Below are 24,799 nucleotides of genomic sequence, written 5' to 3' on the forward strand. Positions count from 1 at the left end.
CACACACATTAGCTTGGATAATTGAAAGGAGCAGTTAATGCTTAAATTTTTTTCACTTCCCCTTTTTAATTTCTTAAAACTTTTTGGACCAATTTTGCATGCTTATATCTGGTAATCTAAACAACTAATTTGAAGACAGCTTTATACAGTATAACAGCCATGATTGAATTCCTATTATTTTTACTGAAATTTTGTATTGTTTCTAATGTTTTCATTATTATTATTTTATTATCCTCTTTAAAAAAAATCGAGGTCATTTCTTGACTTACGGGGAATATTACACGAGAGTCTCAGGATTTGTAAGGCTCCCAAAACCTTTGGAAAAGGGGGCCTGGTTACCATCTTGAGACAAACTTCACTGTACACACATAGAGTGTGTATCAGCAAAGGGTTTTAAAGAATTATTTTTTTAACTAAAGCAAGAAGAAAGTAATAATAAGGGGATGTGAGTGTGAATCAAAGAAGCTGCTGTCACAAACGTTTCTTGCTTCTCCCCTCTCCCTTTTCCAGTGTGGTGTGCCAGGCAAAAGATCATGCCTGGCACTGTTTGCTTTGGTGTGGGGAACCGGAGTAACGAGTTCCAGGGGTGGGAGTTAGAGGAGAAAATCGGAAGGCGCATGCTTGGGTCTGTGGGTCTGTGGCAGCCCTTCTCCTGCTCTTGGGAGAGTTTGCCGGCAGGTGACTTGATTTTAATCAAAGTTAGCAAAAAAGAGAACAGGAACTAGCAACATTTGGTTATCTCCGCTGCAGCAGGGGCTCTGCGGGGTAGTTTATGTTTGCATTTTATAGAGGAGGAATTGGAGTCTTGGAGAAGACAGATCAAAACCTCATGAAGTTCAACTCTAAGATCCTCACTCAGGTTTTCAGGGTGTCTGACCATGACTTTCATAGGCCTGCCGTGAAGAGAAAGTGAAATAAGGCTGGGCGTCTACAAACAAGGTGTTCCCAGATTAGCCTGCCTTACTAGAAGGTGGAGTGGGCAGTCCTGGCAGGCAGCTCCCTCTAGGGGCTTGGGAGGGTCACTCAAACCATCTGAGTTTCTGTTTCCCACTGGCTGCTACCCAAAATATACTGGGGAGAGATAGACATTGCACTTGCTTAGAGTTTGCATATTTGTGCAAAAGCCAGCTCTTTCTTCTAATGTATCTGCTGCTCACTTAGGCTTATCTTGAAGTGTTAGCTGTAATACATACTGAAATATGAATGATGAATTTCCCAGGCTCTATTTCCATGTGTAGGGCAATAAGAATTAGAGGGTAGACAAGAACTAGGAAGTGGTGGGCTGTGGTGGGTACACGGAGCTCAGCGGTAGACTGCTCACCCAGCATGTGCAAAGATCTGGGTGTGACTCCCTTCAAAGCCACCTCCCCAGGAAAAAAAAAAAAAAAAAAGAATTTACCTCTCAGTGTAATTTAGGAATTAAGGTTGCTTTCAGTTGAAGGAAAAAATGATTGATTTCCCTTTGTTCTCTGACCAATGTCTGCATTAAAAAAATTTCTCTGAGTAGTTATCTGTTCTTTTCCCAGGGGGTGTTCCAGGTTAAAGTCCATTGTTGATTGGTAGCATAAAATTAGAATGTGACAGATTTTATTTAGAGATGGATAGGACCTTGGAGATCGTCTCCTTGGGTTATTAATTGCCCGGAGTGAGTTCGATCTCAGGGATGTTGTCATCCTTTGCTCCTAGCTCTTTCCCTCTTTCTTGTAACAACTACTGTATTAATCACCCACTGTGCTCTCAGCACCAGGACTGCTGAATGGCAATCAGGTGCTCAATGTGGGCTCGTGTCTTGAGGACATATCCATTTGTATTTAGCCCATTTCCTCTGCAGTAGGTTTTCAAAGCAGCTCTTGCAAATGTCCCACTCTCCCAATGAGTTGCAAAGAGCTTTTAAAAATAGGAACCTCCCTAATTAACTCAAGTTAGGAAATAAATTAATGGACCGGAGAGGAAGAAATCGTGGTCTGCATCCATCAGATTAATATAGTGCAATTTACTTGGTGCATTTCATAAAACTTGTGCTTTCGGGCATTTTTAACCCAGAACAAATGAACATATAAATTGTTTACAAATTGCCAAATTTAATATAGTGATTTGGCTGTCTTTTTAGTATTCCATTTGACAGATGGATCAAATTAAAGCAAATATTTGCTCATCTCCAACATATTTTGAATGTAATGTGAAATGTAAATGACGACATAGCACAAGATGTCTTTGGAGTTCTCAAAGTTAAAAGAAAAATCGAGGTCCTTCATTTAAAAAAAAATTAACTTCTGTATAATGGAGGTAAATTTTTTTTTTTTTTTGGTGGTACCAGGGATCAAACTCAGGACCTTGCACTTGCCAGGCAAGCACTTATTCCACTGAGCTGTCTTTCTGGCCCCCAAAATTCTTAAATGTATCCAAAATGAAGAAGCCCATGTAGAAGATAACAAGTTTCCTTTCTGCATCGTTTGCTGAGTTGAAGTGCTGAGCTGGAGAGTAATGAAAGTGAATTAGGAGCAAATTGGGGGAAAAGAAAATGCTGCGATGACCCCTGGTCTCAAGCAGTTTGCAGGAGAAACAGGTAACGAAAAAGTGCACAGTCCTGTAAACAAGAGTGCCTCCTTGTCCCATGCCACTCCGTGAGAAGTCAGGTTGAAGGTTGTTTCCAGTTCCAAGGTTATAGCTTATGTGCTGGGGTAATAGTCAACCAAGGTCAGAACAGACGTTAGGAGTCTGGGTTTTGGCCTCTTCTGGAAGAAAGGTGTTGGTAGATGCAGCTCCTCATCTCTTGGTTGTTGAAGATGTGCAACTTGCTTTCCCTGTTTATCTTTTTTAAACTCTGTTCCAGAGTGAGTCTTAAATGTGCCCAACATCCCTGCCTGTGGACCTGTGTCTTCCTTGCAAGTGTCACCCACTCAGAGTGGAACAGTGGAGTGGCTTCAAATTAATTTTAATTTGTAATTTTCAGGAATATGAAAGGCTTGGGATGCCGTTACAGCTGCCTCCTAAGGGCCAGGGCAGCAATTGCCTTCCCCTGTAGTTTTGCACAGAGATTTTCACAATCTTGGAGCTACAAAACGAAAGGAGCATCATAGATGATTCTAATACTATGTCTTCTTTATGTTTTGATTTACTGTCCTAAAACAGAGGGTGAGGGAAGGGACGGCACCTGATGCAGGAATTCCCATTAATTTGGGTTGCCCGTGGGAGAATATCTTGAATATGACCATCACTACTTGCGGCAATCCTCCTACCTCAGCCTCCTGAATGCTGGGATTACAGGTGTGCACTACCATGCCTGGCCTTAGACTCCAGATTTAGAGACTAAGGCAAAAGGTTGATGGAGGGAGAAAGAGGAGACACACATATACACCTATGGGGGGGGGTGAGGGAAGGAAAGAGAGAGGCAGAGAGAGAGAGAGAGAGAGAGAGAGAGAGAGAGAGAGAATATGAATGAGAGAACCAGCTTACGTATGATGTCTATTGGGCTCTTGCTTTGCGGGTTGAGTACCTGAGAAAAACCCTTAAAGTTCCTTTAACATGGGCTCCAGAACTTCATGTTTTAAAGAGAATGATTGGGATGTGAACATGAAATTATGAAAGAAAACTTGTATTTTATAAGTATAGATTATAATTAAGTTTCTATGTTAATTCTTACAATTATTGAGGATGAATCAAATATTGCCTTTTGAGGGCATACTTTTTTCTGATACAGCTGCATGATAATCTTTGTTGTGGATTTTCCCAGGAGGTTATACAGAGGCTTTTCTCCCAAAGACATCTCGTATTTTTTTACTATTTAAATCATCCACACTGAAGCACACGTCCTAGAATCATTATAGTCAATGTCCCATTATTCCACTATTTTTTATTTTTATTTTGAGACAAGGTCTTGCTAAATTTTGCTCACCCTGACCTCAAACTTGTGATCTTCCTGCCTCAGCCTTCCAGGTAGCTAGAGTTATAAGGATGCACTCCTACACCTGGCTTTATTTTACTATTAGATGACTTAATTCGGACAGACCTCCGTTTGCCAGCACGTGGCATTTGATCCATGTGTTCTTCAGCTCCTTGTTCATGAAATTTAATGCTTTGTATCCAAGCCACACCTGAGAATATAATTACTTTAACAACTAATCCCTGCATTTTAGTGTATAGCAAGGATTGCATGGAGATTGTTGCTTCCAAATGCTTCTAAAAGTGCCATAAGAATCTCTAAATTATTTTTTTTTTTGACTAGGTTAAAAACTGGTCTTACAATCATGAGTTCACCATTAATTTTCTTAGCAAAGGCTTTTTTTCTGTTGTGTAAAAGGATATGTCAACAGAATCTCTCAGGGAAATATCAGAAAAACTAAATTAAATGAGCAAAATTATCAGCAAAATAAATTAGTGACTTCAATGTAAGAGAGTATTTCTAATATTTTGTATTTTGTCTCAAAATTTTCTAGTATTTTGTCTCAAATGTTTGAATATGTCAGGAAAAAGTTTTAGCTCAAATATTCAAATATTCTCTTTTCTTCTTCCCTTTATAGACATAGATGTGGCTCTAATAAATGGTATTTTGTGTTTATTTTTATATTGGTGATATCTGTCATAAATTGCAAATGCCCTGTGATCATTCTGGCAGACAAATATGATAATGCTGCTTTATTTGTATAATCAGACTGTCTTAAAGATTTCATTTCTCTGTTGGGGAGATGCATAGTTCCTGGGGAAAGGAATATTGGCATCCCAGACCCTGTTCATTAGCAAGCCCGTTCATCTGTCTTAGTTGCATGCCTCCTGGGTGCTGCCAGAGTATAATCAGGCAGCAGAGGCCTTTGCTGAGCAGAGTATTCAGCTTATTAATGCTAAAATTGCTCAGAATAAAAGCCATTTGTGAATTGACACCACTCACAGGCAGAATATGGAATTGGGAGTTAAACAGCCTCACCGTCCTGACTTAGTGGATGAGTTGCCCCAATTCATCACTTGGAAGATGCTCTCCACTCTCGTCACCTTTTTCTTCTGCACCTCCTGTGGCAATCGACTCTCCACCCCTACTCCTTAGGTACTCAGGAGTATCTAAGGAGTACAGGAGCGAAGGCTCCTGTGAGTACAGGAGCAAAGGCTGGTCGTTGGTCATCATCGCTGTACTTCTTGCAGTGGGTTACTGGGCGGCTTCACCTGAGCCCACCAGGTGGCAGACACTTGATCTTGCAAGCACTTTTAAAGAATGTCAGTTCACGGCATATCTTTTGTGCTTTATGTGTCGTTTGTTTTGAAGACAGGGTCTTGCTAGGTGGTCCAGGCTGGCCTTGAACTGACAGTGATCTTGCTGGGATAATAGCCATGTGCCACCACACCCAACTCCCTTTGTATTTTGTTTCCAAAAAGCTTTGTGCTTGCCAGCTGCCTCGCTGTTCTTCACACTGCAGCCACAGGATCTCATTGGCACCCCCATTTCAAACTGGACACACTAAATCCTGTCAGTGGCTTCAAGGGCTCTCATATGCAACAAGTCTAGAATCCTTGACATAAACCTGCCCTGGGTCGGCTGCCTGGCAAGCATAGTGCATTCCACTGTCACCTCATGTTAGTCTTCTGCGAATGCCTTTACAAAAACCATTGGCTGGACAGCAGCTTAAACCACAGCCATTTATCTTCTCATGAACCTGAGGCTGGAAGTGGGAGGTCCAGGTGGCAGTATCTCCCCAGCTTACGTTTGTGGCACCTTCCTGTGTGCCCACTCTTCTCCAGTGTGTGTGCTCTTCGACTCTCCTGCCCTTCTTAGGAGGGCAACAGGCTGCTCTGATGAAGGACTTACCCTGTGACTTTACTTAGCTTAATTGTCTCTAAGAGGCCCCATCTCCAAACACAAACATTTTGGGGGGTCAGGGCTTAGGCATATGAATCTTTTCTTTTGGTGGAGAATACAATTCAGTCTATAACACCCCTCAGTTGCTGGGTTCTTCTTCCCCCTCTGTTTCTGCAATAGACATGGCTACCCCTGCAGCCTTGGAACATGTTGTTATTATGGCTTTCTGGAACACTGTCCTATCTTACTCCAACCTCTCTAGCCTCACCTACTTCAACATGTTACTCTCTTCCTCCTCCAAGATCTCAGGGGTAAGCTTGATTCATCTTCTGTCTTCATTAAAACTCCTCTGGAACAATATTCACTATTGTTATTTGACAATTGTATAGTATTTGATTGGTTTCTGTCTTCTTTCTTATTCCTTGAGGGCAGGAGCTATGCCTAATGTTGCTCAACAGTGTCCCTTCATTCTAGCATAGTTCCTGGAACATAGCAGATGTTCAAGAATTTTTTTTTTTTTTTTTTTTTTTTTTTGTTCAGTACCGGGGACTGAACTCAGGACCTTCTGCTTGCCAGGCAAGTGCTTATTTGACTGAGCTGTCTCTCTCCCCAGCCCAAGAAAATTTGTTGGCTGCGTAAATAAATGAACATGCCTCAGTTTGGACTGGAGAAGTAGTTTTATTTGCCTTTGGGTATAAATTCCCAGTGGAAATTTACTCTCAAAAAATGCCCTGGTTATTCTGAAGCTAATGATGCTGTCTTTGAAAGAGATCCAATCCCTCTGAGGCCTCTTAAAAAGTCAGGCCATCGGGAAAGACACTTAGGATTTCACTTCCCTGAGGAAATGATCGGTCTGTGGGAATCGGTCCCTGGATAGTAGTTTTAACCATCTGAACCTTGTACCTGCCAGAAGTGACCATGAAAGAAAAGCGATTCAGGTGTTGCTTAATAGTCTTTGCTAAACGTGGTGCTCTGCATTTGCGCAGAGCCCTAGGACCTGTAGCTTTGTGAAACAGATGGCAGTGCACTTGTACAACTCTTAAAAACTGTATTTGCAGGCATTTCACCACTTGATAACAAGAGAGTTTAGGATAATAAAAAAGGATCCAGTGGGGGTTCTATTTAAGAAATTTTAGACTAAGGTGTTTTTTTGGTCCCCTTTCCATTGCAGACCCTGGGAGTCATCTCCCTCAAGGCAGAGCCACAGGCTTATTGCTCCATGGGAGGAAAATTCAGGTACTTACTGTTACAAGTATGTTGCAGGTCCGTTTTAGGACTAGAAGCTAGGTTTCTTGACCTTCTCAGCTATGCAATTATCTTGAAAGCCAGGATTTATGAAGGAGAAAAAAGGATTGTAAACTCCGTGGCTCCCTGTTTAATACATCGAGTGGCCAGCTTGGTAGACCAGATCAGCCAGTTGCAGATAAGACTGTAGCTAAGGGGTTTGAAATTCATCTTTGGAAACCCCTGAAGGGTAATTTTGAGGAGTAAAACAGCATAGTTCAATCTGGGGTGCTGCCCCTGGGTGGTGGCATTTGTTGCATTGCAGTACAGGGTCTGGTTGTTTTCACGAGGAGGCAAGCAGAGACACCCTGCATCTGGACCTCCTCCTGCAGAGGGGTTGGGCCCAGCGAGCTCTTTTTGTCTTTAGGCCAGTTCCCTAATTCTTGCCTCTCCATTTCTTTTTCTTTTGTTTTGTTTGTTTATTTATTGGTACCGGGGATCAAACTCAGGACCTTGCACTCACCAGGCGGGTGCTGTGCCACTGAGCTATCGCCCCAGCCTGGGCTTGCTTCTTTTGAAATGAGGTCTCACTATTCAGTTTGGGCTGGCCTTGTGCTCTCTCTCTTGTAGTCCCCAGGCTGGTCTCAAACTCACAGAGATCCTCCTGGCTCAACCTCCTCCTGAGTGCTGGGAATACAGGTGTGTGCCATCATGCCCAGTTCCGGGGCTGCAAGGTGGGTGTCCGAATCTGGGTCTGAAGTGGTGCGCCCGGGCATCCAAGGCCAAGACTGCATGGCATGTGGGGCTGGGGATGAAACGCCAGTCCTTGTGCCTGGCAGGTAGTTGCTTACGCCTCTGAGCCATCTCTCTGGCCTTGCCCAAGTCGTGCTGCTGCCACAGCCCTTCCCGACCAGTGGTTGCTCCTGCTGAGTTCTGCGTGCTTCCATAGCATGGAAGCCCAAACTGCTTTGACAGAGCTCTGGTTTTGGTCAGTAGGTAGCTCTGAGAAGCAAAGCTACGTCATAGCAGGGCTAATGTGTTATTTTGGTTGCACAGTGGTCTAGCTATTCTTCAGTGGTAATCTCCAACCCCTGGTTTTTCAAAGCAAGCCTTCAGAGACTTTGCAGCCTAGGACGGTCTTCCTAGCTATGATGCCCCATCTTGGACGTTTCTCATAAGGGGCATAGTTTCTCCTGACCACAACTGTAACTCTCTGTGATCAGGGGCTGTATTCATTACAGTGGCTGTTGTTTTTGGAAAGGTGGAAAATCATCCAAACAATGATCCTCAAGAAGCTATCTCAATTTCCTCACCTCTCTTCTTTTTCCCTGTAGAAAGCTGACTTTCAAGATGTCTTCCTGAATTCCTAGCACTGAGCATACACAGCCCTTCCTGATTGCTTGATCAATTGCTGTCCTATGTGTTGCTACGAAGAGATTTAATAGAGCTAATTAAGGTCTCACAGCTTTTGATCTTAAAGTAGAGAAGTTTTCTGTGGGGGTTTAAGCAAATCCCATCACCCTTTGAATCAAGGTGTAGAGGTCAGAGACAGGAGAAGTCAAAGGACCAAATTACAAAAGGAAGTTCATAAGTGAGGACTGCTTTGTGCCAGCTTCGAAGATGGAGGGAACCTCACAGCAGAGTATTGGAGGAATATTTGGGGATTGAGAACCGGTAAAGATACAAGGACTTGAACAAGTTCAGAGGTGGATTTTCCTCCAGTGCACCAGGAAAATAATTCAGCATGCACTTTGAGACTTTGAACAGAGACCCCAGCCATGTTGTGTCCTAATTAATCAATAGGTGGTGTCCTTAACTACTGTATTTGTGTGAATTTGCTATACCATTGAGAGCCTCTGGGCAGACTCATGCATTATTAGATCTTCAAAGGCAGGTCCAATTTCCAGAAGCTGTTCTCTAGAAAGTCTCATCTTCTAAGAACTGTACCCTTGGGCCAGCCTTTCATTGCCTCGCCATCCATGTATTGATTAGTGATCAGTGATTAATGATGAGGAAATTTGAGCTCAGTGAGCAGGAAGTTTATTTGACTCCAGAGCACTGTGGAATGTTCGCTGGACTTTTAGGCTCATGTTTCAGGAATTTGGAATTTGCCGATAGAAGGTCCACTAGCCAGACCTTTGGAATCCTGAATACCTTGTTCACTAAGGAGGATAATAATATTGGGTAGACTTAACACTCAGGGTTCTTTTCGTTGCTTCACTTCTTCATAGCCTGCACTTTGTAGGCACTGAATAAATGCTTGATGAATATGTTAATATCTAGAGGGTGTTTCTTTTACCTCTCTCTACTATCTCCTTCATTATTCAGCTTCAGATAAAAGTAGTTATGAAGGAAATTCAGCCACAGTGCGGGAAGCCAGTCTGAGTAAAAAGGATCTCTTGGGCTAGCAAACTTTACCATTTTCTGGCTTCAGGGTTCCTGCCAGCTTAGAAACGTGACAGCATTTCCTGTTTGCACTTGCTGTGAACAGCATCCATCCTGGCAGGCAGAAGGCTTTCCAGACGTCTCCTCCTGCTGTTTTACACATCTCAAAGGTGGCTACATAGTTGGAGAGCCGTGGTATTACCAGAACCTGACAGACAGAGATCGGAAGGCGAGGCTGCAGCATTAAGTTGCTATTGTACTTGTTAAATGTCTAACTGGCTATGAAACTGAAGGCAAGCAGAAACGGGAGTCAGGCCCAGTAGGGAATGATGGGCTTCTTTGAACATGCAGAAGAGAGCCATTGTCTTTATCTAATGAAGGGGAAGAAGACCTACCCTACCTTAGAAATAAAGCATTCTCTACAGGGTGTGAGAGCAGAGCAGAAGTCATTTGGCTTTATATATTATAATTCTTTGGAAGACATGATATACTCAGCAGAAACACAGTTTTCTGGGAAATTTATGAGTCTACTTTCTATATACTGCCATGATGAAAAATCAAATATCATGTCGAAATGACAGCTGTGTATTTTCTATATTTAAAAGACAGCTGATGTGTTGTCACTATTTGTCAAGTTCAAGTTTGTCTTGACAGGTGACAAAGTGGGTCACCTTGGTGATTGAGGGTTGCTGTGTCGAGGATGGAAACATCTGTAGAATCAGCTCTTCTCTTTCTTAGGCCTGGACTTTTCCTTATCATTGTAAGCCCACTTCCACCAAGAAGACTGCCTGGGTTGGCTTTACCCTGTTCTAATTGTACCAGTCAATCTTCCTGTTCCATTTGGAAGCTCACTTATCAAGTATTTATTTATTTATTTATTTATATTTTATTTATTTATTTTTGCTCATCAAGTATTAATACCACTTAGACTCAGAGTCACATAATGACTAATTATATGACAGAGTCATCTAATAGGGATCAAGATGTTGGGTTTCCCTTTCAAGGAGCTCAGTATTTTTCTAGTAGGGGGATCAAAATATTGAGCTCGAGCTTTCTAGAAATCTTAAAACAGTGCTGGGTAAATAACAAAGACTTGTGTCTGTTTATGAAGCAAGCTTGTTCTTAGCTCCAGACTTTGTGTTTTTTTTTTTGAAGATTTTGCAGTTTATTAATCCTCTCATGAAAAAAGTCGCAGTCACTGCAGACAGGCACTGCAGAGTCTCTACTCCTTCAGCTTTTTGCCAGCCCCAGCGTTAGCCTTTGTGGTGCGCCTGGCTTTCTTCATTCTGTTCTTGAGTTCCTTCCACTGCCTTCTTCAGGTCTTTTTCTTCTCATACAGGCTGTGTCTTGCAAGTCTATGTTTGGCTTCATCTTTCTTCACATAATCCAGGGAATTGTAGATCATTCTAAAGCCAGTCGTCTTGCCACCACCAAAATGGTTTCTAATCCAAGCACAGAAATGATATCTGGGGGCCGGGGAGATGGCTCAGTAGAATAAGTGCTGCCCTGGCAAGCGCAAGGGCCTGAGTTCAATCCCCGGTTCTGCAAGAAAAAAAAATACACATTGGGCTGGGGAGATAGCTTAGTGGAATAAGTGCTTGGTTCTGAGTTCGATTCCTGGTCCACCAAAAAAAAAAAAAAAAAAAAAGACATCTGGTGTGGTCTTGTACATCTTGGCGAGTTTTTTCCGAATTTCTGTCTTAGGTACTGTTGCTTTCCCAGGGTAAAGGACATCAATGACCATTTGTTTTCTTTCTTTCTTTCTTTCTTTCTTTCTTTCTTTCTTTCTTTCTTTCTTTCTTTCTTTCTTTTTGGGGAACTGGGGATTGAACTCAGGTCCTTGCACTTGCCAGGGAAGTGTTTACTCCACTGATCCATCTCCTTGGCCCCATTTGTTTTCTTTGAAGGAGTCAGTTGGTCATGGACTTCTGGGTTCGGGTAGTTACTGTGTCATTCATAATGGCATCGGATCCTCAGACAGCCAGGGAGGAAAAAAGAAACATTCTGCTTGGTCCAGAATTTTTAATAGAGCAGATAATTGGCTGTAACTCCTGAGATGCTGCCTCCAGCCTCGATCTTCCCACTGAGGTCCATAGGCCAGCAACAATAGCGTCCCCTGGGAAATGGTCAGATTGGATTCAGTTTTTTTTATTTCGTACAGGGTCTCACTACACAGCTTTGATTTGTGGTGATTCTCCTGTTTTCAGCCTCCCCAGTGCTGCAATTACAGGCATGTGCTTCCACGCCCGGTCGAGGTGGTCTGCTCAGCATGCCTGGGGGCAGGGCCAGCGTGGCATGTGGTGCCCAGTTGGATTCTAATCTGCATTCTAAAGCAGCCCCAGTGAGGACAGCACCCTAATGCTGAAACAGGGCTGGGAATTTAGTTTAGTGGTACAAGTACCTGCCTGGAAATTTTGAGGTCCTGAGTTCGATTCCCAGTACACCCCCAAACAAAAATAAAAACCCCTAATGCTGAAATAGGAGCTGAGTGATCCATATCCCTTGGAGGGGTTTTGTTAACTTGAAAAGTCTAGGAAAGGATAATATGGGATTGATAAAACTCACCAGACATGATAAGAGCTATCAGTTGTTTATTGTGTGGTTTTAACAGGTAGGAATTTATTTTATCACACTTAACTACTAGAACTTCCCATTCCTTTATTTTTAAAAAGTTGAATGTGGCTTTAAGCTTATATATGTAAAGTAGTGAGAGCTTTAATCTTAGTAGCAATTGGTCAGTGGGGGACTTCTACCCTATGCTGTATTAAAATTCAATAAGGGGCCTATTAGATACACAGAAAATGAGCCACTTGCTCTTTGTTCAAAGCCCTTCCAGTTTTGCCTCCTGCTCTATCCTTCTGCCAGAGCACAGGAGCAGTCAGTCCGAGGACAGCCTTTACAGCTTTTCATTCCCCTAACATCACCATCACAAGGGTGTAATTATCCTCACTCTGCATCTGGGCTCTCACACCTTCCAAATTTTTTCCCTGAGCAGAGCAGTGGCCCTGAAAGGTAGAGCGCTTCCAGCTGGGGACTGGTTGTGCAGGTGAGGGCAGGGAGGAATCCAAGCACGGTGCTGAGTCTGTGAACCATTGCCTTGCGTTTCGGCCACCTAGCAGCTGTTAAGTATCCTCCTTTGTTCAGCAAGGTCCGTGTTTTTGAGTCCTGCTTCTCCAGGATGGTGGCTGGAAGCTTACTTTCCCAAGCATTCTGTAAAGACAGAACGCAGCATCAAGACTGTGGCTGAACTCATCACACAAACTGGCATGAGAAGCTCATTTGGAAGAGAAGAATGGAAGAGAGCCCCTTTGGGAGGACGAGGCCAGTATGTGAGAGTGGCATTAAGGGAGAACAGGCAAGAAGTAGGTGTAATTTCTTGAGCTAGATGTTGGCAGGACCTTGGGATTGCTGCAGTATGGTGACCGAACCTGAAAGGATTCCTGGCTGGGTACCAGATTCTCTGGCTGTCCTAGAGATTATGTAAAATAAACAGTAGCTTCACTTCCAGTTGGAATTGGAGTGGGTCTTATGTCCATGAAATAAATGCCGTAGAGTGGAAGGACACAGCAGGGAGAGTGAGTGATAAATTTAGATTAGGAGATAGGTTGAGTTGAGTATAGAGGAAATTGGTAGCAAAGCTAAATGACTCAGACTACATATTGGAGGCAGTAGAGAGCCCTGGAAGGCCTGAGAACAGGAGTGGCCCGAGAGAAGCAAAAAGACCGCTGTGGCTGTGGCACACAGTGCAGCGCACAGACTGGCCTCGTGAGGTACAGGAGTGGAAGTGGTGACGGGTGATGGTGAATCGAAAGGGTAGATGATGAAGGGCTGTGGAGTTCAACCCTGCTCCACCTTGCAGTCACCTAGAGGGTGCCAAATAATGCTCATCCTTGCCCATTCACAGCAAGTATTTGGCAGAGGATGGGGCCTGGGTACTAGACTTATTTATACCTCCAAGTGATTCCAATGCTTATGTAGGGAATGGGGCAAGAGGGAGTTGGAAACACAGGCTGGGCTAGGGAACCTTTGAAATTGGTGGTTTTGACAGTTTTTTTTTTTTTTTCCCACAAGCTACCTTATCTGATCCTGAGTTACTTAAGACATAAAAAGGTATTTTTTTTGAAGTGTAACTGATAGCTCAAGGAAGGTCTAAAGAGTTGGGATGGTCCAGGATCTCGGGAGCAGAAGTTCATGGGCAGCTGGTGCTCGGCTTTCCCAACAAGGCAGTACTGTCTTGGGGTATTTCCCATGTTTTGGTCCTTCCATTCAGTGTCCAGTTATGGCAGAGGAAAGCCTCTTGGACTTGTTAAGTTTGCTCATCTACCTCTTGAATGTTAAGGTAAGGGGAGGGGATGGACAGAGCCATCGAATCTGCATGCAGTGAGAGGTGTGGCCCCCAGAAGCACCTACTGTGTGGCACCCAGGGGAGCCATAATAAAGCCAGAAGGCAGAAGCCACAGAACTCCTGGCTGGGAACACCATCATCTAGTCTCTTCTCTGCTACATAAAGTCATTTCTCAGACTTTATTTTGTGGGTAGTGTTTGAAGAGAAAATTACAACAAATCTGTTGCGCACATTTTAATTGTCCTTATTTGTAATTCAGAATTGGGCAGCAGAGTCTGGACCAAAAATGCTTCCAAATGGGTTGCTTGCTGCACAGTCTGGGAACATTTATGGACAGAAAACAGAAGTGCTGTACAGAAAGCAGACGAGAAGTATAGAGAGAGCTTGATTGGTTAAATCTTGGCATTTGCATTTTTGAACTTCATTTGAACAGTTGGCTGCCTGTGGCTGCCTGGAGCTCGGCTGCTGTGATTGGCCAACACTTAACTGTTTGCTACAAGAATACGTTCCAGCCTGTTTGTGCATCAGGTTGGATTATAGTTCGCTACGTATGGAGAAGCCTTTAGGCCAAACATAAAATTATGTATGGAGAGAACCCGAAATAACTTAGTGGCAGTTATCTCTCTGTCACACCCCTCATCCCCAGTCCTGGGTGACGTTTCCCTGGGTCAGGACGTCTCACTGCATTCCCACGTTGGAGGAACCCGGAAGCGGGACCAAGGGCACAGCCTCCCACTTGCAGAATGGCGCTGCCAGGAGCTGGTAAATGTCAGATCCACTGGGTGTGTTGTTTCCTGCCTGTGAGCTGACTCATTCTGCCTGGTCACTGACCAGGTATTGGATTGTGGCTTTTCGTCACCACAAAATCAGTTTGAGTTTAAACTTTGACTTTGAAAACAAAGGTTGCTAGCTGTGCCTGCAGTGCGCCCTCGGCTTGGAGAGAGCAGCCTCTCCCCGCGGGGATTTTCTAGTTCACATAATACAGTACTGGCCCTCAGCCAGGACTCCTTACTTCAGACGTAAAATCCCACCTGTAGGATCAAGGACGTTTACCATAGGAATTTGTCTTCCAGATACTTATTTCAGAAAGAAAGGCCAGTAATTTGTGAAAAAGTTTGTTCAGAAATATTTTAGTTTCATTCTGAAATGCTGATTGATTTTTGGGTGTAGTATCAACTGGACTCAACCACTGGGGTAGTTACTGTCTTCTCTTCCTGCCAGGTTAGAGGGAGGGAGGGTTGTCACTCCTTAAAGCAGTTCCTCATTGAAGTTTCTTCTGTCAGTGGTGTTTCCTACATGGGAGTCCAAGTACTGTGGGCAAGCCTTCTCTTTACTTTTTACAGCACTAGTATCTTTATTATGATATGCAGCAGTATTTTATACATTAACTCATTAATGTATAAAAGCTCATAAGTAACTGTAGAGAAACCACTATGCGAGCCCTCCTTTTATTTTTATTTTATTTTTGTATTTTAGGGAAGGGTCTACAGGGTGTTCAGGGTCTCACTACTAGATTGGACTCAGAGTGATCCACCTGTTTACAGCCTCCCAAAAGCTGGGATTACAGGTGTGCACCACCCACCATGCCCAGTCTCAATTGCTGTCTCAGCGCGCCCCCGGGGGCGGGGCCAGCATAGCAGGTGGCAGGTCGGGGGATTGAATATGCTTTAATCTGTTGGGCTATTTGGCAGGCCTTAGGCCCTCCTTTTAGAACCTGGCTGTGTGCTGGGTGCATCCACAGTCCAAGGGAGGTGTGGCACGGGTCAGTTCCACATTCTGTGGAATGGGCCTAAAGTGTATTGTGTAGATATGTGTCTTGAGTGTGTCAGCACAAGCATGGTATGTTGGTTTCCCGTAAGCTGCTACAACACATCATTACACACTTGCTGGATTACAACAACTGCAATTTATTCTCTCACGGTTCTGGAGGCCAGAGGTCCAAACTTGATTTCAGCGGGGCCAACTGGGCCCATCAAGATGAAAGCAGGGCCTTAGAACCTCTGGCAGCCAGGAGGAAACCCACCCATGACTCTAGCAGTTGCTGATGGCTATTTTTGGCTTGCGGCCCTCATTGCGGTCTCTAAGGCCTCTGAAGCCACCCTGTTTTTCTGTCATGCTCTCTGCTGTCTTGGTCTACTTGGGGTGCTCTAACAAGGCACTCTAGGTTAGGTAACTCAGGAGCAACAGAAATTGTATCATATAGCTCCAGTGCTAGGGAAAGAGCAAGACCAAGGCCCTGGGATCTGCTAAAGGGTCTGCTTGCCAGGTGCAGACCACCGACTGCTTGCTGTGTCCTCACCTCATGGAAGAGGCAGAAGAGCTCTCTGGAGCCACTTTCCCGTGTGCATTAATCCCATCCCTGAGGGCTTGGGTGTGGCTTGAGCGTGTTCCCCCAGGTTTCCTGTGCTAAAGCCAGGGCCTCAGTGTGGCCCTGGGACAGGGTAGGATCTTTGCCAAAGGAGACTTGGGGGAGGTAATTTGATAACTTTTGAGGGTTTTGCCCTCGAAAGAGGTTAATGTTGTCTCTTGAGGTTACTTAATTTCACAAGAATGGCTTGTTACAAAAAGAGCAAGACGACTCCTGAAAGTCTGGAACTGAGAGACCATCTACCATTTATGATATAGCTGAGTGCACGCTCACCAGCAGCCCAGGAGACGGGGCTTCCTAATCTTCAGCTTTTAGTTTTTGAGTTAAGTAAATCTCTTTCCTATATAATTATCCGTGTTTGAGATATTTTGTTAAAGCAATAGAAATCAGACTAATAGCAAGGTCTCCGGTTTTGTGGTGTCATGACCACCCTCCAAGGCTGTATCTTCCGCCATCAGAAGTGGTAGGATTTGCAGTGGTCACAAACATTCAGACTATACATTGTGTGTCAAATTTCTGTCCAATTCCCCTTGCTGAGGATGCATCTGATATATTTAGGGTTTGTGGTGATAATCCCGAGTAATCTCTTTACCTTAAGATCCTTAATTAGTTCTGCAAATACCTTTCTCTTTTATAATGTATTTATAGTTTCTAGTTGTTAGGACCTAGTATGTTATGGGGACATTTTACAGACTGTTACAGACGGCAAAGGAATGGCAGAAAGTATAAATGTAATATAGTATGTGAATAGTCTTCCAAGCTGCAAAGAGACACTACAAAAAGGACAAAAAGCGTGTGGGCTTTCTTCCCTTTCTACCACCAGCATGTGTGTATGAGTTGGGACAGAGTACTCAGCAGTTCCGATCTGCAGTTCCATCATCTCTATTAGATGTCACTAAGGTCAAAGGTTGACTTGATGATCAGTGGGACGTATATGGCGGACGTCAGTACCATGCCTGGCATGTGGCAGATTCTCAGTAGAAGCGAGGTTTTCTGGTGATATTACAGAGAGTATTCTGGCTGAGGTAAAGAAAACTTGCTCCTAGTCCTTGTTGGTGCAATTGTCTATTCGTGTGAGGGGTTCTCAGCCTGTTTCCTTTTGGGAAGCATAGAGGGATAAATTCGAAGAGTTTGTCCCTAAATTCCCATGGAAATAACACAAAAAAGGGATCCAGGTTCGAGACTACTGCCCTCTACAGTGTAGAAATTCTATGAGGTCTCCCTTGTATTGTAAACCTGCGTGTACATTTGCATTTCATTCCATTATGCTGTTACCTGATTCAACATAAAATGTTGTAAGCTCCTTTTCAGAAAATGCAAGTGACAGCTCTAGGGTGGCTTCACGGAACATCTAGAGTGCTCTTGGCTGGCCCCAGTTGTGTCATCCCAGATGGAGAGGTTTAGACCCAGAGGCTTCCTGAGGCCTCTACATTCTTAAAATTATTTGCCTTTGATATTTATTCCACGAGAAATTACCAGAAGAGCACAAGGGGCTTCTGGCCCCAGCAACCCATGCTGGGAGGGAGCTTTGGATCGATGACTCCATTGTTTTCTTCACACACCAGTAAGGCCAAGGTCTTATTGGTCACAGCTCTAGGGTGTCGATCTATCAAAATAAATTTTTGGAAGACTGTCATCAAGTGAAGCTTTATTTCAAAAAACACAAAAACCCTGCCCCAAAGAAGGAAAGATGACTTTTTATTGTGAAATTCACAGTTGACAGCTTAGACATGGCTCATGATATGGGAGTCCATCTGAGATGTAGGCGCTGGGCAGCTGGATGCTCCTAGAATCCGTCTGTACTCTCAATGCCCAGTAAAACTTGACGCGCGGAAATCGTGCTCTCTTCGTTTTGCTCATTTTAGTGTTGTAGTGTGAATGGTAATGTGACATCTGGAACGTGTGCTGTGCTTGTCTGCGAGGCGCTCTAAGTGTTTCCGTCACCAGTGTCTCATCAGTTCTCATCCCAGAGCAGGAAATGCGGGTGATGTTGGTAATGGTATTTGATTCAGTAAAGAGCCCTGGGGCTGGAAGAAATTTGAGTGATTTGTTACCTGGTGGGTAATCCAGGCTGGGCGCTTAGCGCCATTTAACTCTTGCTTCACTCATCTTTCTGCCTTAGTTTCCCTCAGTCAGATGGGACGCCAGTAGTGTGTCCCCTCTTCTTGCTGTGATTTTATGTGACTGACATTGATAGGTGGCTGGTATTGTCCTTGTACTTGTTACGTACAGGTGTTTTACGTATTGTTCGTTGAAGTCTCACAAAAATCCTATTAGGTGCAGTTACTTACACTATTAAAGCACGGAGACTTGAAGGAACCTGCCTAAGGTAGCCCAGCAATGAAGAGCTTGAGGAGGATTCGCACCTAAGCAGGATGGCTGCAGAGCTTGAGGTGTTAACTGTTTTGTTACAGTTGCTTGAGCTTTGATATTGCCGCATGGTATGCACATGCACACAGCACAGCAAACAAAAGTTCCATTGAACAGTGTTCTCTCTTGCCTTACCTTAGAAGATGAAGTACATTTTGTTATTTTCTATTCATTCCACTAGCAAAAATCCAGACTTTACCCACGGTTCGAAATGCTTGGCATTATGCCATGCTCTTCTGGGCTATTGGTAGGGACGAGCTGGGGAGGAGGGATGCAGGCTGGGCGGGTGGGAAGAGCCCAGGAAAGGTGAGGGGGGAGCCCCAGTCTGTCCCTACAGTGCTACCCCCAAGGCAGCCATTTGAATCTGAACAGAGCACAGGCTCTCTCTCCAAGTGCAGTGGACAGCAGCCCCCTTGCTCTTTCTCCTGTTTCATGCCGTGAGGTCTCTGGGAGTCTTTCTAGCCTACCTTGACCCAGGAATTTACTGAGGAACCTTTGTGTGCAGAGCCCATATGTACTGAGCTGCATCTGGGAGGGCTACAGAGAAACATAGGGCGCGATCTTTTGTCTCAAGGAAACTGCAAGCCAGGAGGACTGAGAGGCAGGGGTAAAGTGCAGGGAGAGCCAGGGGCTGGCACATGGTTCAGCATAGATTTTAGAGCTAGGTAGCTCTGGGTTTGAGTCATGTTGACCTCCTTGTAATATGATATTGGGAAGCACACTTGACCTCTCAGCACCTGCCTCTGGGGCTATAATTAAGCTTGAGTGACTAATGCTGGCTGCAGTGTTTTCTGACTTCTGAAGTATTAGGAGGCTGTTGGTTGCTAAAGGTCGTGTTGTACTAGTACTGCCATGTACAGAGAGTCTGGCAGCTGGTGCACAGGGGCTGGGGAGGAGAAGATACAGCTGTGCTTAGGAGCCAACAAAGCCTTCCTGGATGAGGCAGTGTTTGGCTTACTATGAAGGGGCACTTTTAGCTGCCCGTCAGGGGTGAGCCCAAACAAATACGCAGCCAGGCATGGTGGATCCTGACGTCCCAGCACAAGGGAGGCAGAGGCAGAAGGACTGAAAGTTCCCAAGTCTTGCCCGAGTAACTAACAAGAACCTGTTTCAAGAGAAAAAAAAAAATGTGGGGTTGGTGATATAGCTCAGTGGTATCGCACCCCTGAGTTCAAAAACAAAATACCCTCCCTAAGCTCAAGATGACAATGTTGAAGCAAAAGCCAGATACACAGGGTCTGGCTGCTTGTGTTCGAATCATGCTTATGCATAGTAATCAGGTCATGATTCTAACTCAACTGAACCAAGTCATGAGTCGTACGTGCCCTCGTAGTTTGGGGTCACTGGCTGACAGCCGCCTAATTCCCTGAGGTCAGGGCTCAGCCATCTACACACTGACAAAACCTGTTTCTGTACAATTTGGGACTTGGAAGTGGTGTAGAGTGAAAAAGGGCATCCTGTGAACATGGCTGTGTGGGCTAGCAAAGCCAGAGGCACTCACGACCTGGCCCTCTAAGGAAGCAGTGTTAGAGGTGAGGTCCGAGCAGTGGAGCGCTCTGCCCCTGAATTTCTGTTTCAGGTGAAAGTCTGTGCTTCTGAGTCACCCGTAGTCCTTCTCCCTGCCTTCTGTCCTGCCCTCAGGACACACAGGGCCTGCAGGCTGGTGAGAGGGGAAAGCGCACAGGCAATGGCCCACTTGCGTGCTGCCCGGCTGTCGGGAATTCCCCCAGTCCACTTGGGCAGTGCAGTAATCTGTAACACTGAGCATGTGTACATTTAATTCTTTTGACACGTGGTGCGTGCATGATTAGTGCCAAATGCCAAAATGCTAGGCTCTGGCTCTGATGCCATTTATAATAGCATTCATAAGTATATTCCCTCATCACGCAACTTTCCATATTTCCAACATAAATAACTCGGGAGGCCAAATAGCAAACATGATTTATCTTCATGCTCCACTTGATCATTTGTAATAAGCATGTGATGTGAAATCTGATCTAAATAAGCAGTTAAACCTGGAAAATCACAGTGTAGGCAAGCCCATCACTTATTTTAAAAATCAAGGAAAAAACCCAAAGATGAGTGACTACAATTTTTTGTTGTTATAATAGTACCTTAATGGCAGGCTAATGTGCAACTCAAAATAAAGGTATTGTGGGTAGAGATAGCTTTTCAGAAGCAGCATATCACTGAGGCAATATGCCAAGAATGTTTGGCAAGTGGCTCAGAAGGACGTATTACCTTAACAGCTCTGCTGAAAATTTAGAGCTGCCCTGTACAGGCAGCTCAGACCAGGCTGCATTTGGCAATGGCAGGACTTTTCTTACAAGAAAATCAGATGCCTTTAGATAGGTTTCATATTGGTCTTATCTTTTCCCTAGAGCAAATGGCTACCAATTAGAAAGAAAACAGAGCTGAAGGAACATCCTGATTGAATGCTTTCCAGAGAAAGGAGTTTTGGGAGAAACACTTCATTATGCTTCTAGTGACTGCAAAAGCTCACTCCTGAAGTGACTCATTCCAGGGCAGGTTTAGGTAACTCTGAAGAGAGAAGTGAGGTTTCAAAAGCCTCATGGCATGTGGAGTGCTTATGCACGGTCTGGAGTCCCCAAGCAGGCTTCATGGAGCAGCAGCTTAGAAGCCAGTGAGTGGTGATCCAGGAAAGTTTTGTGTTCTTGGGCTTGGGTTTGTTGAATTTTTAAGGTTTTGTGTTTTTTTGAGATAGGGCCTCTGTGTGGATAGAAACCTTCCATCCTCAACATCACTTTTAAGTTAGAAGCCCAGGGGTTTCCATGATGCCACCTTATGTACTGGACTGGCACCTGCAGCTGAAGGCCACATAGCACAGCGGCCCTTTGCCTCTGCCATTGACTGCTCCTCCTTAATCACGGTGCCATAGCTGCAGAAAGGCTGGTGGCCTCAGCTTCTGTCCCCGTCCTTTCCCCCAAAGCCCAGACAAACTGAGTGACTATTTCTTCTTTTTATTCTTCCTACAAATAAGCATCATGTGTCTGTTAGATGCCAGCCTCCAATCCAGGCCCCAAGTGAGAGGGAAGAGCACCCCTCCACATGCTCACAGGGAGCTTCCAGAGCAAGAAGTGTGCCATGGTTAAAAAGCAGACAGCCGGAGAAGCCTGGGAGGCGCAGGGGCCAGGGCAGGCAGCTCTTTGCTTACAAATGTGTTGCATTCCATGAGTGAGTTTATAAATTTTTGGTCGAGAGACTGGATTCACCTTCCAGTACAGATGTCTTTCCATGTATGTGTGTGCTTTTCAGATAACAAATATTTATTGAGTGCTCACCACAGAAAGAACTAGGAATGACCAGAAGACTAAGAGTATGGCCGGCAAGGACAGAAGTCTTTTTTTTTTTTTTTTTTTTTTTTTTTTTGTGGAACCGGGGATTGAACTCAGATCCTTGCATTTGCCAGTCAAGCGCTTATCTTACTGAGCCACCTCCTCAGCCCCCTAGAAGTCTTCTTAACAGACAGATGATCTCACAGAATGCCGAGGTTGGTGGTGTACAGTGGAAGTGGCTGTGAAAGGGTCTTGGGAAGGGCCCATGAAGGGCCCCGCTGAGTAGGTCGCTCAATAACTGAGTTGGTCACTCCACTTGTCTGATCACATTGAAGTTTTCATTCCCTCGATTCAGTTATGGTGCTAGGTTTTAGAAGGAAAGCAACTGTTCAAACTAATCTGAGTTTACAAGTGACCTAGACTGATGTCAGAGTGTCATTAACCTTCTGTAGAGTTTTCTGTATCTGAATGATTTGAGACTCAGACTTGCCTTGGTGTGACTCTGGGAGGAGGATCTGGAGGAGGCTCTTCAGGCAGAAAATCTATCTTGTATGTGCTCCTTTCAACCCCTGAATTCACTTGCTGCTTAATTTTGCTACAATCCCCTTCGTGCCTGTGGCCTTGTGGCCCTGTTGCCCCTGTTGGCCCTGTGGCCCTGTGGTAGAATCATTTCTTAATTGAGAATTAGGTCTAAAATCAATGTAAAAACAAAGACTCTGTGGAGTCTCAGCTGCCTTTGAAAATCACTGGGAATCTCCCATTCCTGAGATTATTCAGGAATCCCACCCAACCACTTTTTCCTTTCCTGTTCGTTCAGGAAGCCAGTAAAGAAGTTTGATCTAAGAAACAGAAAAAAAGTGTGTCTTGGGACATTGAAATTGCATTCAGAGTGATGACTCGTGACTCTCCCAGAAATGTTGTTACCATGAAACTACAGCAGGCAACTGTGTGGAGTGGCCCTGGGCTCTGCAGTTGGGTTCTTCTGTCTGGGTGTGAGGGGTGGCAGCCCTGGCCAGGCTCGTGATCCATACTCTAAACCTTCTGCTCAGTGCCCAGTGCTCAGAGAAACCCTTCCTAGCCTCTCTGATTGGTGTCCTTGAAGCAGAGGGGGCCAGTGCCTGGTTGCTCTGTAGACTTCAGGCTTTTGTCACTGAAAATGGCAGAGTCAGACCTGGCTTTGGAGAGCAGAGGGCATTGGCGTGACAGAAGTGCTTAGGTAAGGGGAAAAAGAATTTAATTTTCTTGTCCAGTGTTTCCTCTCAGCAGGATGGCATAGGTTCTTGTACAGTGAAGCGTGCTTTCCCAGTATGCTCAGAGCCTCTGTTCTGGCTCCTTTATTTTAGTTCATGGTTCCAGAGGTTCTCGTCCATTCCCAGCAGCTGCACATGGTGACCAATGATCCCTTTTCAACATTGAAAATTTCATATTAGATGATTTTGCTTCTTTACATTAACAGCTGGACTATATTGGGCATTGATTACTCTACAAATAGAAATTAGGAGTTTTAAAAGTATTTAACATTCAGTTTGGATGAAAAGTAAATGCTTTATTTGACTATCCCTGATTTACATTGTTGGCATTCAATAAACCTAGTATTTTGGCTTTTAATTTTCATAGAAAATTTGAATTTTGTATTTCAAACACAAAATTTGAATTCTGTATGTCTTAAATGTATGCTCTATGATTTTATAGACAGATTATAAGTTTTTCTTTATACTCTAATTTTTAATTTAAATTATACTATACTTTGAATTTTTGATGAAAATATGTTCAAACTTTGTACATTGACTACAATCACATTTTATTCTTTTAATCACTTAAATCACAATGATTCATGTAATAATATGAGACACAGAACATTGAAGCTCTCAATTTTAATATTAGCAATTTTATTGAGATGAAGGCAAGAACGTTATAAAACCGATATAATGTAAATTATAATTTTATTTTATCTCTCATTCATAGTTTCTGGAGTAGTAATGTAGTAACCAGACCTGTACAATAGTTAGTAAATTCATTTATCTGTAGTGTTTTTTTTAAAGTGTGCATATATGTATGTATGTATGCATGTATTTGTCACAGGAGTTGGAGTTACAGTCATCCTCTTGTTTCAGCCACCCCAGCACTGGGACTACATGTGTATGGCACCATGTCTGGTTTCAGTGGCTGGTACTGTAGGCCAGGACTTCCAGGGCGGGTACAGCATGTTGTCCTGGGGATCGAACCCAGGTCCTTGAACTTGCCTGGCAGGCACTTAGCCTGCTGAGCTCTCTCTCCAGTCCCATCTTTAGTGTTTTGCAACATCCAGTCATATATGAATCCTAAAATTAAACAGATTTTGATTGATTAATTGGTAGATTGATTCTGTGCTAGGAATCAAACCCAGGGCCTTGTATGTCCTGGGTGTTCTGCCACCAAGCTATACCCTCAGCCCTAAGCATATTTTTAAAATTTATCATTATGAAGGTATGTATTTTTAGGGAGGGAGGATAAAATACTTCATTAGGTTGATTTGTAACTTTTCAATATTTGTGTGGCCTCCATTTGTACTCTTATAGTACCCAAAGTATTGAACTATTCTTTAGTGTCACTAGTCAGTTGTTCAATTTTCTAAATTACTAGCTGTGGCATCATGAGATTCCACTGTGATCTCATTAGGTTTATAAACACATGCAGTTTTTGGGGTCTGAGTTACATCTACCTGTGGAATTTGGAGATAGTGTTCTGCAGTTGCCTTTGAAAACTTCCCGCTAATGACTTAGTAATTGTTTCAAAGCTCATCCCTGATGAAGGGCCCAGAGCTTTGAGCCAAGACTGCTGTGATGTATGAAGGAAAGAGTGGCGCGCTGTCTCCTGGTTGCTTTAGATTGACTGTAATTTAGTTCAGAGTGGCAGTGGCTTTTCCAGGGCAGAATAATTTGAGAGCACTGGAGAGAATCCAGTTGACAAGTGCTGAGTCAGTCCTTATTAAGGAAAAGAAATCTTTGAGTGGATCCAGATAATTTGTACACAACTTGTCAGCCCAC

General features: G+C 44.0%; 1 protein-coding gene across 1 annotated transcript in view; it reads left to right on the forward strand.

The window, feature by feature from the left end:
- Window positions 1-24,799, forward strand: part of Gpr39 (G protein-coupled receptor 39) — a 199,948-nt gene that overhangs the window by 1,979 nt on the left and 173,170 nt on the right. The window lies entirely within an intron of this gene.

The sequence above is a fragment of the Octodon degus genome, unplaced genomic scaffold (genome assembly GCF_000260255.1).
Source record: "Octodon degus isolate 3935 unplaced genomic scaffold, OctDeg1.0 scaffold00014, whole genome shotgun sequence".
NCBI lineage: Eukaryota > Metazoa > Chordata > Mammalia > Rodentia > Octodontidae > Octodon > Octodon degus.